At 42.9% G+C, this 15,020-nt stretch overlaps 1 protein-coding gene across 7 annotated transcripts in view; it reads left to right on the top strand.

Annotated features, from left to right (window-relative positions):
• The first annotated feature begins 278 nt into the window (after positions 1-278).
• Positions 279-15,020, top strand: part of TC2N (tandem C2 domains, nuclear) — a 33,327-nt gene continuing 18,585 nt past the window's right edge. Inside the window, exons 1-2 of one of the 7 annotated variants that reach the window (XM_048070515.2) lie at positions 283-676; positions 9,762-10,362. The gene's annotated coding sequence lies outside the window, so the exon portion shown is untranslated. Of the gene's footprint in view, positions 677-770; positions 1,081-1,336; positions 2,058-9,761; positions 10,363-15,020 lie in introns of those variants that run through there. The other 6 variants (XM_013182126.3, XM_048070520.2, XM_048070514.2 and 3 more) reach the window with 6 other exon arrangements.

The raw sequence follows: 15,020 nt of genomic DNA, 5'->3' as shown, positions 1-15,020 counted from the left end.
CCGCTTCCTGCTCACACCTGCCTCGAGAGGCCAGGCAAAACCACCTGGAGTCTCACAAAACCACCTGGAGACTCAAAAAACCTTAGCTTCCTGCAGGGAGATTTCTGCACCAGAAATTCCTGGGGCAATTTCTGAGCCAACCCACCCCGTGTGTCCAGTAAGTTGCCCCGCAGGCTGTGCAGGCTGTGGCAGGGGCTTTCCCTCGTATGCTTGTGTAAAGCCTAACTTGACAGGGATCGACATCCCAGCTGGCAATGCCATTTGCTAGAAGAATATACATTTTAAAAATGACTTTTCTCGCTGAAGCATAGGCCCGGTGGTGCTTTAGCGAAGCGAGGGACAGCGTTGGCGCTGCCTTTGCCGGCGTAACGGCCCAGCGAGCGACAAGCACGGGCACCTGGCGGCCGCCCGGAGAGAAACCCGTCCCGCTGAGGCGGGGAGCGGCCGGCGGGGGAACTCCCGCTCCGCGACACGGGAGCGCCCTGGGCCCTCACCGGGACGGCCGCGAGGGCCGGGCCGGGCCGGGCCGGGGCGGGGAGCGGGGAACGGGGAGCGAGGAGCGGGGAGCGGGGGCCGCCCCCTGCAGGCTGGGCCGCAGCCACCGCCCGGGCTCCGAGAAGGCGGCGCAGGCGGCGCGGCGGCAGGTGCGGGCTGGGCGCGGGGAGCCCGGCGGGAGGTGAGCGGCGGGGAGGGGAGGGGAGAGGAGAGAAGAGGAGAGGAGAGGAGAGGGACCCGGCAGGGGGCACGGCGAGGAGGCAGGGGGAAGGCAGGGGGTCCCGGCGGGCGGAGGGTTATTTTTCTCGCTCCTCCAGAGCGTCCCGTTGGGCTCTAGCTCCAGGAGAACCGCTGCAGCGCGGGCATCCCGGTGCCGATCGAGGCCGCCTCGGGGTGTGCGTGGGGATAAATGGGAGCAGAACCGGGCGGGGAGCCCGGCTTTGGTCAGGGTGTCCTGCCGGGGTGACCCCACCGTGTGGCTGCATGCAGCATACCTGCCTTGTGTATCGATGCTTGGGATGTTTAAATGTGAATATGCAAGGGATGGTTTTGCAATCTGTAAATTACTGTTTTCTCACTATGTAGGTAAGTACGTCCTGGGAAACAAAAACAACATAATGATAGGTTTTGTAAACCTGATGTATTTCACCTGCATACTGATAGTTTTGTTGAATGGGACAGCCTGTTTTTAAAGTCAGAATTCTTCAAGGATCTGAGCGTATTGATCTATGTGCTTTTTCCAAGTAGGCTAAAAGTTACCAGAGTAATTCAACTTGCAGAACGCTAATGCTTAAAGGCAATATTACTGGGCAATTCACGTTACAGGTGATGCTGCACGTCTGTAATGCCTTGCCGGCTCACTATTGTATCAGTGGGGTTTTTGGCATGCAGACCTTTCAGCCTCTGCGTTTGGCTTGTTTATGAGTGTAAACTTGACAGTGTGCTTCCAAGATTTGGCTTGGGACTATATTTTCTAAAAAGCAGCAGACCTTGAGAAATGGAGGCAGGTAGAAAAATCGTAACCATAGTCAGCTGTTACAGAATTAAATCTTCATATAAATTAGGCCCAAGATTAAATTGTACTTAAAACAGCCTCAAGCTGGTATTACTATAAGAAAATACCCTTGTACAATCAAAATATTCTGTGCGAATTAACATCTAAGCTGTTATACCAGGCAAGAAATAAACTAACTAAATCACCTTCTGCAGGAGTGCTCCAGGTAACTGGAGATACAGTTTAGCCAAAGCTCAAATGGAGATCATATTAAGTAAGCTGGTCTTGTAACTTTCCTTCAGTGTGGAAGCTGGCCAAGTGTTACATGTGATGCATTTCTCTAGATAAGAATGGAAAGGTAGATACCATGGCCATTCCTTCAGTTTACGCTTCCAGTCGGTGCAGTTGTGATTGTGCGGAAAGGGAATGAGATTTCAACAGCAGTTTGCTGGGGCAGAACTGTGAAACACTTTGGCATCTAAATGATCCTGTGGGCACCTGCTCCTCAAGGCTAGACCCTTGCTGTCCTACTCCTCACTTGCTGATCTGCGCAGCTCAGGTTTTTCTGGTAAGATTTGCTGAATACGTTGAGGTCTGCTGCTTGATGTGGCGTAAGTTTTGACAGTGTTAGTTAGGTGCCTAAGCTGCCCTGGTATCCACAAGTGAGTGAGGTATTTCTTGACAAGTTGCTCTTGGAGAGTTCAATTATCCTTGAATTATACCTAGATGATCAGGACCCACTTAAAATACATGCAGGGAGCATGGGAGTGTGCTGCTATGCCTATCCATTCTTGCTTCTTATTCGATAGGTTTTGTCTAGAACTGTTACCCAGCCATGAAGAGCAAAGTTCTGAATTTCTGCCTTTCATTTCTCAAGTTAGTGCTAGAGCCGTAAACTTGTGTGTTGTTCGGGTCTGGTGGTCTCTGACTCCTTACTTATAAAACTGTTTTGCCTTGCTTTCAGTGCAGAAATATTCATTAGGTGAACTGTGATCCTGTAACTCAGTGGAGAGGCTATGAATCCAGGAGTGGGGAAGTTTGATTTCTAGTCCTTTTTCCATCTGTATGTTGAATATTAAAAAATTACTTATGGAATACATGTGGCTAAGGAATATTGAATTTCAAGATAATATATATTTTTATTAAAGTGTTCCTTGATTCTTGTAAGTACGTGTAAAAGTTACACCTACTAAGAATGCTGCACCTAAAGGCACGTTGGACTCCACAGAAGTCCCGTTAGTTCCACTGTCCTCTCCTACACTTAATTTAAGTGATGGATCCCCAAGTGATTAAATCTTCTTTCTTGCTATGCAATGGAAAGAGTGAACATAGGTGGAATTGTTCAGTCAGTCGTGTGTATAAGCTATTCATTTATTATGGTGGAGAACAAGCTCAGACTCTGATCTCATTTTCTTTCTCCTAATCATGAGGCTCAATCACCTCACTTGTTTGTTCTGTCACTTCTGTTTCCTACCAGCTGATTTTGATTTTCACTCAGCCTTTGTTCTTCTTAGTCACAGGTGTTTCATTTTCAAATTTACATTACCCCAGAGTAGTGGGTTGGCTCTGGAGGGGACTGTCCCACTCTGGCTCCCTGTTTTCCCAACAGAGCACTCTCACCCTACCCTTGAACAGTCAACTGTGGGAAAACTTTTTTTTTTGTAAGCATATTTATATATTTTGGTAGTTTATTTTTCCATCTAATCAGTGAACTGGGCCAACTCATCATGCAGCTGCATGTTTACTAGATCCAACATGAATGGTTGTTGGCACAGGAGAGCAGCACTGTCCCTCTTGGTAGCAGCCAGCAGCCCCTTGCTCTCACCATGCCTGGTAGGCAGAGCCAGAGGGCCTGAATTAGAAGGGCAGCTTCCAGCCAGGCTTTGGCTGACTTAGGCCTTCTAGATCTTCATGTGAATCCTGCCTGCTTTGCCTTATACTAGAAGTACCTCTTGACTTTGGTGAAAATATTTATTAAATTTATTTGCTTGGTAAAAATGTTGTTGACCCCATTCAGTGAATTTTGCATGATATTTATCCAAACCTACTGCTTCTCTGTTCAGACTCTTAATTTTGTAAGAGAACTACTTTGTTTGCTTTGAATTGGTACTTCCGAGTTAAGTCTGGTAAATATTCCCTCATCAGTCTAAGTAGGACAACACACAGTCTCCGTCAGCAGAGAGCTTAAGAGCTCATCTCTTTAAAGTGAAAGGCAAAGTGAAAAGCAGAGTGGACTTTGACTTCAGGTAGGAAAGGCAGAGTTTGGGCAAACCTGTGTTGTCATTCTGGTGAGTAATACTGTTTGGTCTTCTGAAGAATTTCTTGCACAGACAAACAGTTCTATAGATCACTTCTTGCAGATGAGATGAATTTTCAGAACTAAACTGAAGAGCCTCATACAGGAAGAGGTTCAAATCCTGGATTTGATTTCAACTCATCTGTGTTACATCACATCCATTAATCATGTTAATACATCAAGCCACGAAGAATTAGCGAGGACACTTCTCTTAAGCTTAGTATGAATGAATGTTTGTTTGCCTGTCATCACAGCTGAAGTTTACATTAATGCAGTGCCAAAAAAAAAAAGTCAGAAATTTGATGCTTATCCTTCCTGCAAATTGTACCTCTGATCTTGTTTTGAAGCTTTGGATCTCAGTGACCTAGTAGCCACACTTAAACTGGAAGGAACAGATAATCTGATAATGAGGCCTCAAACTAACCCCTTTGGTGTCTGGGGAATTCTCGTGGTCATTGCATTGAGGTTTGGATCTAGCCCTAAAAGCAAGATCTGGAAAGGTGGCATTGCCAATTAGAACGGCTTTGAAGTCCAAGAAAGCAATCCAGAAGGACTATGCCCCAGTGGCCTCAAAACCTGCTAGGCACTTCAATTAATTTGGCACCTCACCCAGGAGTCTGAAACCTGGACGTGGGCTTGTACGGTGTGCTCCAGCCTGGGGAAGCGGGTGCCTTGCTCCCTGCCTGGCTCTGCAAGGCGGAGGGAGGCATGGCTGACCCTGATGGCCGCATAGGCCCGTTCTGCTCAGGGTACATCAGTGCACACATACAGCTCCACAGCTTCATCTGAAGCATGGAGAGAAAGCAGGCTGCTTCCAGCCTTGGGACAGCCTGGTCACCAGAGCACTGTGGGGGCTTCTTCCCAGGTGCAGAAGTTCAACCTCTTGCTCCCACAGAGCCCCTGTATCTCCAGGCCGAGGGGGTGGAGGTGGCCCTCTCCACCCTGTTTGTGGAAGCCGGGCCAGCGTGCACAGCGTGGGGTGGTTCATGCGGCCAGAAGATGGCCAAACCCTCGACCAGGGCTTGGCAGGGGCTGGCGGGGAGGACAGAAGGGGACTGAGGTGGGCTCCCTTTGCAGAATTCACACAGGAAGGCTATTTTGTGGACACCTTTTGGTGAAGGAAGTGCCTGCTCTACAGCAGAGAGGAGGGTTAGCCAGAAGGAGGTTTTACAAGTAGCTCTGCCTAGCAGTGCTGCTGTGGATAGTGATGAACTGGAAAAAAAACAAACACTGTGTCCCATTTTGGAGAGATTTGTAAATTTCAGAAGGGCACTCAAGAAGATTCTCAAGGTCAGTTTCAGTTCCTAGTAGAGGAAAATTCAAATGTGTTTGTTTGTTTTTTAATATTTTTTTTAAATGAGTTTGAGGCCTTTAGATAGAGGCCTCTTAATCTTCACTTCAGATTCTCTGTCTTTTTGGCAGTGATTGGAAGGAAACTAAAAATCTTCTTTCACTAAACCTTGACCAAACCCGGAACATCTCCAGAATCATCCTGGCTTTTATTCAGCTTAGTGGTATGTTTACTTCCAGATCTAGTTTCACCAATGTGTGAAATCATAGGTCAAAATCTCTTGTGAAGGGTGTTGTTTTAAACTCAACAGGATAATAATAAAAAAGTACATTCCCGGTGTAGCCATTGTTCACTTTGTTTTAAGCAATTCTGTCTGGAGGGGGAGAAGGGGAATGGTAAGTTCACGGCGCCAGCTTCTGCACATAGCACCAAGTGGAGACCCACTGCCTTGCCCCATAGCTGTAGCAGCATCTGGCCAATAATCAGTATGTTAGGTGCTCCCATAAATTGAGATGGTTACGATTTCTGCTGGTTTCTCCCAATGTCTGTGTAAAATTCTTTTTAAATACCTCCTTTATGCAGTGTCTGGTTACCACTCATCTACTTGGGCAGCTGCCAGCTAACTCCATCCTGTTCACATCTCTGAAAGGAGCTGCTGGGGTTGTTAAAAGTGATTCTGGGCCCCTGGTCTGGGTGGGTTTAAAGCAAAAAATAATAAACAGTTAGACCTTATAAAGACAGGATCCTCCTGGACTTCTATTTTTAAGTGTGTTTAGGCAGTGTCCTGAGCTCAGTGCACATGTGCTGCAGAGCCATACTCCCAGTCTGGTTTGGATTTGAATTAATTAAGATCAGCTCCAGTTTCCTGTTCTTGAGTCATTTATTTAATCTGTTTTCATGTATGATATGTACTGGAGTCACCTCTTTCCTTTCTTAATCCCAGCCATAGTCTTTTAACCTTGATTTATAGAATTACATATTTCCTTTCTCTCACTGGTGTGGTAACTGGTTATAGAATGTTACAAGAAGCTGAATAAAGTATCTTCATCATATGGAATCTCTATAATTTGCAGTTTTTGTTTTCATCATTAAACAGAATAATAATTATATGTAAAATAACTAACGAGAAACTGCTTTACCTAAAACAAAGCCCTAGATGTGTGTGTGCAAGTATATATAAAGAAATGCACCATCTTGACTCTTGTAGGTCACCGGAGTTCCTTTAAAATAGTATTAGTGGTAATGAAACAGTATTTTTCCATGCAAGACTGTTTGGGTTTTTATGTGTTCTTTTTTTTTTTTCCATGTATACAGGAAGAGCTATTTTTCATGAGCTGTCTGTATATTATATGCTTGTCCATGTGTTTTCTGTGTGGCTCCATGGTCATGGCAGTTGGCTGAGGATTTCTGGATGCCATTCAGTGTTGCATTGAGCTCAAAGCTAGACACATTTAGTCTTGCTAGGGAACCCCAGTGCACAGACAGACGCTTTTGTCTAAATACCACCTTCTTGGCTGCCCTGTTGAAAAATGCATCCAGATGTTTCCAGTTCTTTGGTATCAGGGCTATAGAGGGACTGCTGTTGGTTCTATTTTTGTTGCTTGCTGGCTTTACTGCAGAAGGAGAAAATACTGGATTAAAAGCTGACACAGAATACATAAAGAAAGTCTTAAGTTAGATTATAAAGTAACCGTCAGTGATAGTCATGATTTTTTCCTAATCTGCTTAGAGCAAAGGACTTATCTTATGTTGAATTCCTTCCATGTTCTCATCAGAGGCCAAGTTCTTTTTACAGAGATTTCAGTCTCTAAGTTTTCTTCTCTGGTGTCCTGACTTCAACTCTTGCTTTGCTGTTTTCCATCTGAGTCCAAAATGATCTGCAGTCCAACATAATGGATTTATTCCTTTGTGTTTACTGCCCCAATACATACCATATTGTACATCCTTGTCCAAGTCAGTGAATTTATCTACAGTTCACAGGAACAGTGTTGTCAGTACAGTAATTGGATGAATTGGTTCCTTGCCTAATGCAGCATTAGGAAGAAATACTATCTCTATCAACTTTTACAGCCCAGTGCATAGGGGATTCAGCATATTAAAATCCCAAGTTTTAAGCTTTGTCATGGGATAGATTTATAATGTTCTCTTCTTAATTCAAACATAAATCGCACATGAGAAAAATTGGCTCAGATTTATGAAAACCGTACTTTTGGCCCTTGTAAATGATATTATTAATCTTCTGCATACTGGGGCAAGCTTGGATTAAGTCTGCATTTAAGAGCTGCAGGTGCAAGGCTATAATGCTAAGAGTAGGGTGTCCCTGGGGGGCATGTCAGAAGAACGACTTCTGATCGTGTGCTTGTGCCAGAGCTTGTTTCCCTTCTCCAAGGGGTGCCTGAAGAGCAGAGGCAGTTGTTCCTGTAGCACAATAGCTCAGACGCACACCTGCTCAGCTTTATTTTTCTTCAGGGAAGTAGGCAATAGCAATTATTTCTACTTCATGACTTACTCTCGGTTTGGTGGTCTGTGTCTGGGCTGTGGATGTGATGAAGGCTTCTTGGCCTCCTCCGGTCTGGAGCCCTGGGAAGAAGCAGCTGCTGAGCTCAAGGAGACCACAGCTAGATTGCACAAGTGCTCTTTCCACAGGGTTCAGCTCAGGGCCTGCAGGAAGGGAGGCATGCATTAGATCATCTTCATCAGGTCAGAGAAGTTGGAGGGAGAAGGGGACTTGTATAGTCTTTCACAACCGTACATAGGAAGACGTGGCTGTTCCAGGCGAAGCTTCTGCCCCAGTTCCCTTACAGCTAGATCTTCTCAGCATGAGGACATATAAAACAGCTAGTGAGATGGATGCCAGTAAGCTCTGCTTTTACCATTACGACAAAGGCTCAGCTAAGAATTGACTTCTAAGGTGGTGTTCTTGCCTCAGGAGAAGCCTGTTAAAGATGTATAGGTAATATTTTTGTATAGCTGTCATGTCCTGACTGCTGGTGGTGAAGTTTTGAGGACTCCTGCTGATTGCAAGGGTTTTAAACCTTACATGCAAGTGTTATCTCCAGGAGAGTCCAGCAGACAACTTTCTACCTGGATGCTGTGGCAGGCATCAGGGGATGCTCCCTGCAGTGCCCCATCCTCCTCCTTTCTCCACTTGCTCAGAATCCCGGCAGAGGATGCAGAGTCATGGGGGGACTGGTCACAGTTTGGGATCTCAGCACAATGCTCAGGGAATGAGAGCAATTTTCTCCTTGCAAGTGTTACTTAAAGACGCCGTTCTCACCTTAGATTGTCTTGTGATGTTGAATCTGAGGTGTATAGTTCAACTGTAGTATCAGCATGGAAAAAGGTCAGAGAAGTGGGATAATATATTGAGAAGAACTGTACAAATCAGATTTGGATGGTGTAAAACATACAGCCTTAAATTTGTCCACATGGTTTTGTCCATTTAGCTTACTGAGGAGAAATGTAAGAGGTTAGATCTCAATCTTTTAAAGCCTAAAGGAAAAGAAGACATACTACTGATAATTGTCTTTCCAAACATAAAAACTGCAACAACTAAAAAAGTCACTGGAAAAAATTACGTTGGCTAAAATATTAACTGAGAAGGTGACCAGCTACTAGAGTGTTCTGCGAAATTAAACCCAAGCATCTTCCTGCACAAGTTGCTCAATATAGTGCTGGGGAAAGTGGCTGAAATCCAGTGGTGTCAGTAATTCAGGAGGTGGGAACAAAGGAGTGTAACTGTCCTTGTGCTCTCAAACAGTAAGATTCTGTTTGAGCAAACCATAAGTAAATGAAAGGAATTTGCAGCAAAAGATGTGCTCATTTGGCCTGCTGGCCCATTTAGTTCTGGTTTTCATTTCTAGGATCTAATGGAAAATGTAAAGCCCCCAAAGAAGATGTAAATACACCCCCCGCCCCCCAAAAAAGCTCCCCAAAGGGCTGTTGTGCCCTCATTTGCCCAAGTGGGAAGGTGCTTCCTGTGCCTAGGCAGTTAGTGGTTTGTTTGCATCATGGAGCACAGCACTTTTCCCAGCAACTTTTTACTGTCTTCTTTCTGTTACCACATTTAATTGTGTAACCGTGTAAAATGCTCCTAGGCTCTTTGCCCCAGGAAAGCTGTGCAACAGTCCATCGTAAAATCCACATTGTCAAGACTGGACGAATGATGCATAGTCTATTTTTCTTTCAGTTTTATATGTGTAGTTACTTTTTCTTTCTTTATTTGCAGCGTTAGAAATGTTTTCCATCTCTTTATTGTGTTTCTGTCAAGTTGTTTGCAAGTTGTCTCCCACGAACAAGTTTTTCTGGTTGTCTTTCAAAACCCTTTTCATAACTTCTCTTTTTCTGTGGTGTTATTTCAGCATCTCCCTTGTGATCCACCACTTTCGTAGTGAAATCCTTTTCTATTTCCAGGCACAAAAGAAAGGGAAGTCTGTCACATTTTCTTTTATTTTCTTGGAAAGCAGAAGAATAGAATAATCCGTCTGCAAATTCCGAGAGTTTTCATGCTTTTCTTTAAGTTACAGGTACCAATGGAGAAGGATGTATGTACACACACCTTAGTTACTGCAGATACCACTGTTGTGGGGTTCTCCCAAACCAGGCATAGATAGGAGCCTCTTATCATGCACCCTGTAGGTGTGTGTTGACATGATGTTTTTTTCTTTTTTCTCCTCTCCTTCCAGACAACCTACTGCTGCCAAGGCTTCTGCTGAATAGGAACAAAAGCTTGTCTCTGCTCACACGTTCAGACCTATTTGAACTGCTTCTGTGTCCTATGTGGGCATTACAGATCAGACCTGCCTACAATCGCAAAACAAATATAGGACTTTTTTTTAACTGTAAACTTTGGCAAGTGTATGCCCGTGCCATGCGTCTGCGTAGGGGTGTGTGTGTGTTTGTGCCATCCTCGCTCATACAGTAGCAAAATACCTGGGGGCAAATTTCTGAGAATCACTTAAGCTGTTTTACTAGTGTTCACTTTTTTCAAGATGCAGTGATCACAAGCTACCCCTCTTCAAATGAAGAGCCCTGCTCAGTGTACAGCTCCCAGACGCTCTCCTCCAGCAACAAAACTGCTGAACAGCTGGCTCTGGATGTTAAACCATGTGCAGTGTCTGTGCCATCAAAGAGAGTCCGTCTGACCTGCAGCAGAAGCAGCTTGTGCTGTGCTGCGTTTTTGTTAATCGTCTGGAGACCTGTGGCGGTGCTGTTATGCTCTGTGAAGGATTTTCATGATTGGAATTGACTGCATCTCCTGGGTCTGAAACGCAGACAGGCAAAGAGGTAAACGTGGTATTTGGCAGAGGTGTGAAACAGCAAGCTTGGGCTCGCTTTTTCCACAGGGAAGATCCTCAGCTGTTGTTCCTCTGGGGCTACTGGAGTTGTAGACACTTACATCATTCAAGGATCTGTCCCAAATGCTTGATAACAACTGATCATCCCTGTTTCCGGGTATTTTCTTTTACACCTCTTGCTTTGTGAGAACTTAGTGCTACTAGGAATATTGCTGTGACGTGTTTCTGGAACACAGATCTGAGAATGTGTTATATATGTTTATGGCTTGCAATAAATCTCGTAACGATTGAAACCTCTGGCTTAGCCAGCTTTCCCAGTTCAGGATCAGATACTTCACCTTTGTTTCTATTGCAAAATTTTAAGTGTGTTGTTACCTGACCAACTTCTATGGAGCAGTACTATGACTAAATGCAGTAAAATATATCAACAGCCTACAGACTTTCTGCAAAACATACTCCTTCGTCATAAGGCAGCTAAGACCTGACATTTCGAGACTGCTTTCAGCTTTTAATATTTGATTTTGTGATCATCCGTTTTCTATCATGTTCTTTTTATTTAATGAGTTGTTGAAAATATTTACGTTCTTCTCCAAATATCTCTGTCTTGTAATCATTTTGGCGGCATCTGGAACTGAAGTCTTCGATACTCTGTTTATCTGATTTAGCTCATTCAAAATTTCTATCAGAGAAATCTGGAAATCATTAGGATAATTTATGTTCTCCATCTAAACCCATTAAAATAGTAGTGATTGTAATTCTCTGGACTCTGTATGTGTGTGGTTCGCCTTTAAACTCTGCTGGTTCCAGGATGTTCTAATAACCTTGGCTTTCCTTCTACATTAGTGGGGAAGGACTGTTGCTGAATAATATTTGATCATCTTACTTTGGCTTGATATTGGGAAAAGAGAAATGAGAAAGATTACTGAAATCGCTGAAGAACACCAAGAAAGAGAATTTGAGACAGTAATGAGATCTGGCTGCACTTCCTTCTTCTGCTGCAAGTGATTTGATTTCTCTACTTTTTTATTGTCTGAAAATCAGGGATAATTTTTCTTTTCCTCCTGTCCTCTTCTCGTTCTAGTATCTCCAAAGTGGTGGATGTCTTTAAAGTAATCATATTGCCTAACAAAAACTGACCCCAAGATTTAGAGAGAGGATCAAGGAGTCCCAGCTCCTTGTTAACGTGTGTTGTTGGGGTGTCAGTACTGCTCTGGAATTCAGTAGCATACCGAACAAAGGTCTCTCTGCGGTTCTGGTTTATTTGGTAAATCTGTTCCCAGACAGATGTATGTTAGTACAGCCTTTTAACAACTCTTAAGTGATGTATTGAAGATTCTGGGGGAGCTGACACCAGCAACAGGTTCTAGCATATGGGGGAAGTTTAACCTTTGATAGAAGTACCAGCTTATGTCAAGGTCAGTTGGTACTGATTTGTTTAGTCTTCTAACCTTCTTCTACAAGGTTTTTTGTTCATTTTCAGTTAATAAAATATGAAATAAAACCTGTTAAATTTCTGTCTCACATGGTTAAGACAAAACTTTTACATGCAGTGGAAATGCTTGCCTAATCATAGGCAACATGAAAAATATGATAAAATAAGTGAACTGAAGAAAAATACAAATATGTTTATCTCTGTAGATAAATTACGTGGATAAAATTTTTTAAAGTAATTTAGAACATCCATGCCATGACTTTATGAACAAAGCAAAGTGCTCTAAGCAGCATGAGGGAAACCTTTGCTCAAATGATCTGTTCCTCAGCAAATGCTGGCCATGCTATAAGTGTAGGAACACAAGTGCAAATTTTGCGACTGGCTTTCAAACCATTACATTTTTAAGGGCAAAAAAGGTCTAAACAGCATTCCAGTTTTTTACTGCTGGAACTTTCTTTTCAAAATACTGTATTTAAGCTCAAACTAAAATGGAAACTCTAAACTCTGTGTCTATGTACTTTGCTGTTGGCTACTGATAATGCCCTGCCTACAAAACAACAGTCTGGAAACAGCAATATTGGAGTGTACTCCTCTGTAGAAGAGGCAGTGACGAATTGCTTTTATATTTGTCTGCAGATAGAAAGAAATGTATGAATGTTTCCTTATCTATAAAATGGGGGGTGGGGAGTGGATTATGGTCTAAGAATATCACGGGCTGCTTAGTCTTACTTTAAAAAGGCCACATATTTCACAGTTAGGAGTGCAAAAGATAGAGAATTGCATTGTTACTGTTAGATTGTCAACACCGATATATAGCCTTTCTTTCGAACGAAGGGACTCAACCCAGTGATGGGAAGGCAACTGCTTGTAAATGGTGATTTGTATTTATTTACTGACTCACGTTTATGGCTCCAGCTAAGAAATTCAGGGGAAAGAAATTAGTACCATAAACTGAATTTTCTCTGATGCAGAAAAACTAATTTTTCCACTTCATGTAGCTGGAAAGCTGGGTGGTTACTAACTTTTTGGTTCCTTCACTACCAGTAGTGAATAAATTTGGTCTGGACACTTTGAGATAAAAGATTGTTTTGCCTGAGCAAACTGCCACTGACACTTAGATACCATTGTTGCAAAGCTGAGAGCAAACGAAGCAGCTGTTTCAGCCCAGTTTAAACATGGTGAACAAGAGGAAAGCATATTAACTCCAGCTGTGCACTGATAACAGCTGGGAAGGAAAATCACTGCATGGGAACCTTAAAGTAAGCTTTGAATTGTAGCACGCTTAGCTATCGTGAGTACACTTCAGAGGGTGGAGGAGAGGTGAAAAATTTATCCTTAGAAGTGTGGAGAATTTCATGAGAGATCCTTGTGCCTCTTTTTGTGTAAAGGTGCAGCAGGTTCTGTGCTTCGGTGGTATCATCTCCCCAAATTTGCAATATGAATCTCATCCTTTACTTAAACTCATGGGCAGTTTTGAGATCAGTGCAAGTTTTGAGTGGGGGATTCTGCACAGAGTAATGGTGTCCCTTTCTAACCAGATAGCAGTGCAATACCCTACTTTAAGAAGTATTTTGGGGTGTTTTTAAGCTCTGTAAGCTCCTCAGTAGTGTTCTGTTTTCCAGAATAATATGTACCGGTCTTCTTCAGGCTTCTTCTGAGGTCTTTCTGTTCAGGCTGCTTGCATCTTGTTCATTTTGGTCTATTGGGCATAAAGAGCAGAATAAAATTAGAGGAAGTAATTAATGTCAGTGGTAAAAATAGCAACAATTCTCAGAGAATTTGCGTTAAACCAAAAACTCGCTTAGGTCCTTGCTGCAGTAGAATAATGATTTACTTAAGTTTGAGTTAATGGGAATTTAAAGAACTTCCTTCTAATCAGTATTCTGTGAAAGCTTATGATTAAGAATAATTGTGGAACAGTTATATAGTCGTAATAACAAACCTTCATTATATTTCACACTCGTATTTTAAAGATGAGGAGTTAATTCAAGCCTTCTGCACAAAGCCATATGCTCTCGTGACCTTGCAAAGCCCACAACTTAAAATATAAGTAGCAATTCTGAGAAGAGTGCAAAAGATTGGGTCAGTAAGGATGTGTTGTATTAGGTCATTATTTGCACATTGACACGTCTGTTGGTAACATTCAGTTGCACCTACGCATGGAAATAAGTAACGTTAAGAGAAGAAAGCACGTTTTCTAAGTTAGATAAGGTGCCTGATATTTCCATTTGGCATCCAAATTAATTTGTGGGAGTGGGGGAGTAGTGAAAGAAAAGGTTTTGGTTGATAGTTGAGATATTGGTGTTATTTCTCCTATCAGTATTTGTGTGGTTCCCTGGCTGTCTTTGAATACCCATACAAACAAAAGGACTGTGCTGTTCAAACTGCAGATAGGAATAGCTTCTGGCTGGGGCATGGAAACTTCCAGCAGTTTCCTGTGACTGAGATAACCAGGCAAACCTGTCCATTTCTGTGCAACTGTCACCTTCTCTCTGTGCTATGCCCCTTTCTCCTACTTGTCGTCTTTCCCATCCCTCCCACTCCTGTTCATTCTCTCTTCGGTGTCTTCTGCTAACCTCTGAGGAGCTGGCGTCATGTCTTGGGTATTCTGTGCAAAGAACCGTGTGTACTTGAGGTACATGTAAAAGGGCTAGACTTAGGCAGCTAAAGTTTTGGACAGGAGGCAACACAGCTGTCTGTGTCCCTCTGAAAAGAGAACATAAGCGTATAAATAAAGACACTTAAATGAGGCCAGTTAGTATTGTCATAAAGTTATTTTAATGTTAACCAGCTGTTATAGACTTGATCTCCCTCTTCAGTAGATTGCATGCCTCTTGGTTTGCTGGAAGCCAGTGCTCTCTATTTCTGTGCGCATAGCAGACAATTATATAATAAAACAGGTCTTCGGTTTCATGTGCATACAATTATGAGAAAGCAGTAGTTCCTCAAAGAAGGCAATTTTGGCATCATTCATAAAGACTGTTTTCAAATGTAAAATATGGAGTATGTAGAGTCAAAAATGTAAATGGCTAAGTATGTTAACATTCTACATTAGGAAAAGAGAACAGAAGAAACATGACCAAGGGAAACATCTTACAAATGACTTGCCAAAGCATATCAAAACAGATGTAGAGCTGAGTAAATTGCAAAGCCCAGTGACACAAATATGAGGAGAATTTTAGTGTTCCTCAAAGAAGGGTACCTATTTGAGTGGG

The sequence above is a fragment of the Anser cygnoides genome, chromosome 5, assembly GCF_040182565.1.
Source record: "Anser cygnoides isolate HZ-2024a breed goose chromosome 5, Taihu_goose_T2T_genome, whole genome shotgun sequence".
Classification (NCBI taxonomy): domain Eukaryota; kingdom Metazoa; phylum Chordata; class Aves; order Anseriformes; family Anatidae; genus Anser; species Anser cygnoides.
This window is presented reverse-complemented; position numbering and strand designations above follow the sequence as displayed.